The sequence below is a fragment of the Papio anubis genome, unplaced genomic scaffold (assembly GCF_008728515.1).
Source record: "Papio anubis isolate 15944 unplaced genomic scaffold, Panubis1.0 scaffold3576, whole genome shotgun sequence".
Classification (NCBI taxonomy): domain Eukaryota; kingdom Metazoa; phylum Chordata; class Mammalia; order Primates; family Cercopithecidae; genus Papio; species Papio anubis.
In genome coordinates, this window is record NW_022163723.1 from 1 (window position 1) to 2690 (window position 2690).

At 58.7% G+C, this 2690-nt stretch overlaps 1 long non-coding RNA gene across 1 annotated transcript; it reads left to right on the forward strand.

Moving 5' to 3' along the window:
- The first annotated feature begins 776 nt into the window (after positions 1 to 776).
- Positions 777 to 2684, forward strand: LOC116273099. The gene is made up of 3 exons (XR_004181580.1): positions 777 to 870; positions 2281 to 2346; positions 2427 to 2684. It is a non-coding gene; the product is annotated as an uncharacterized LOC116273099 (long non-coding RNA).
- Positions 2685 to 2690: the final 6 nt, after the last annotated feature.

A 2690-nucleotide genomic window follows, 5' to 3' on the forward strand; every position in this document is an offset into this window, starting at 1 on the left:
TTACTTCATAGAAATAAATACATATATTGCTACCTACATATATACTTGGAAGATATGTAAACCCTATTTCTTCGATTCAGAGAATAAATCATTCGGTACCAAAAGTTTGCCAAGTGTAGCTCTGGCTGGGGAGGAGCCCCCGTGGGAAGGTGTGCGTCTTCTCCCAGAGATCACTACAACCGCGGGAGCTGCCGCCCTGCAGGGAGCACCTGACCTGGGACCCGCAGCCATTCTCTACAAGGGGTGCAGCTATGCAAATGCTCAGAGGTGACAGAAACAGAGCATCTCCTGCCCATCACTTCATCCAACAGCCAGGGGTGAGGAAAAGGACCCTCCTGAGTGAAGACAGAGGGTCCACAGCCCCCTCCACCTCGCCACATAGAGGGACCACAGAATCCAGCTCAGCCCCTCTTGTCAGCCCTGGTAAACGCAGGCATTCATGTCACCCCGACCACACCCCTCCCCCCAATGCCACTTTGGGGGGACTCAGAGTCAGAGACTTGGTCTGAGGGGAGCAGACACAATCGGCAGAGGATGGCCGTCCAGGCTCGGCCAGGTATTCAAGTCAGGACCCTGAGGGATGACCAAAGGCCCCTCCCACCCCCAACTCCCCCGACCCCACCAGGATCTACAGCCTCAGGATCCCTATCCCAATCTCTACCCCTTCCCCCATCACCATCTTCATGCTCATCCCCATCCCCATCCAGATCCCCATCCAGGCCGAATCCAGTTCCACCCCTGCTGTGAACCCAGGGAAGTACGGTTGCCCGGATGTGACGCCACTGACTGCGCATTGGCGGTCAGATGGCCGCGAGACTCTCGCCCTGAGCAACGGCCTGATGTCGGCGGAGGGAAGCACGCCCAGGCTTGGTGAGGAGGCAAAGTGAGACGCTGAGGGAGGACTGAGGCGGGTCTCATCCCAGACAGAGGGCCCCAAATAATCCAGCACTGCCTCTACTGCCCGGCCTGGACCACTCTGCAGGGGAAGACTTCCAGGCTGGGTCGCCACCTCCTTACCCTGCCCACCCCCACCGGTATAGCCACAGGGAACTCTGGAGACAGAGCTTAATGTGGCCAGGGCAGGGCTGGTGAGAAGAGGTCAGGGCCCACGCTGTGCCAGGAATCAAGGTCAGGACCCCAAGAGGCGACTGAGGGCAACCTAACCACCACCCCCACCGCCATTCCCATCCCCCAACACCAACCCCACCCCCATCCCCCATTCCCCATTCCCATCCCCACCCCCACCCACATCCTGGCAGAATACGGGCTTTGCGCCTGGTATCAACTCAGGGAAGCGCTGGGAATGGCAGCCAGGCACGTGAGTCCTGAGGTTCACATCTACGGCTAAGGGAGGGAACGGGTTCGGTATCATCAATACCGTCTTTAGGAAGTAGCAAAAGGGCCCAGGCCCTCCTGGAAGATAATGGAGTCCTGAGGGGACCCAGCATGCCAGGACAGGGGGCCCACGCTACCCCTGTCTCAAACTGAGGCACCTTTTCATTAGGCCACGGGAATCCTAGGGATGCAGACCCACTTCAGCAGGGGGTTGGGGCCCAGCCCTGCGAGGAGTCAAGGGGAGGAAGAAGAGGGAGGACTGAGGGGACCTTGCAGTCCAGATCAGTGGGAACCTTGGTCTGGGGGATGCTGGGCACAGTGGCCGAATGTGCCCCGTGCTCGTTGCGCCTTCAGAGTGACAGAGGGTTGAGGGCTGTGGCCTGGAGAGTGGGACTTCAGGTCAGCAGAGGTAGGAATCCCAGGATGTGCAGGACCCAAGATGTACCCCCAAGGCGCCCCCATCTGGTCGACAGATGCAGAGGTCTTAGGATCTGCAAAGCGTCCAGGTGAGAAGCCTGAGGGAGGATTGAGGGTACCCCTGGGACAGAATGCGGACTGGGGGTCCCATAAAAATCTGCCCTGCTCCTGCTGTTAACTCAGAGAGCCTGGGCAGGGCTGCCAGCTGAGGTCCCTCCATTATCCTAGGATCATTGATGTCAGGAAAGGGGAGGCCTTGGTCTGAGGGGGTTGCACTCAGGTAAGTAGAGGGAGGCTCTCAGACCCTGCCAGGAGTGGAGGTGAGGCAGTGTCCTCAGGTCAGAGTAGAGGGGGCTGAGATAGTGCCAATAGTGAAGGTTTGCCTTGAATTCACACCAAGGGCCACACCCGCCCGAGAACACACAGGACTCCAGAGCGCCTAACCTCACCCTCAATACTTTCAGTTCTGCAACCCTAGCATGCACTGGCTGGCTGTACCCTGAGGAGCCCTCTCACTTTCTCCTTCAGGTTCTGAGGGGACAGGCTGACAAGGAGGACCAGAGGCCCCTGGAGGAGCACGGAAGGAGAAGATCTGTAAGTAAACCTTTGTTAGGGTCTCTAAGGTTCAGTTCAGTTCTCAGCTGAGGGCTCTCACCCGCTTCCTCTCTCCCCAGGCCTGTGGGTTTCCATTGCCCAGCTCCTGCCCACATTCCCGCCTGCTGCCCTGACCAGAGTAAACATGTCTCTTGAGCAGAGGAGTCAGCACTGCAAGCCTGAAGAAGGCCTTGAGGCCCGAGGAGAGGCCCTGGGCTTGGTGGGTGCACAGGCTCCTGCTACTGAGGAGCAGGAGACTGCCTCCTCCTCTTCTACTGTAGTGGAAGTCACCCTGGAGGAGGTGCCTGCTGCTGAGTCACCGGGTCCTCCCCAGAGTCCTCAGG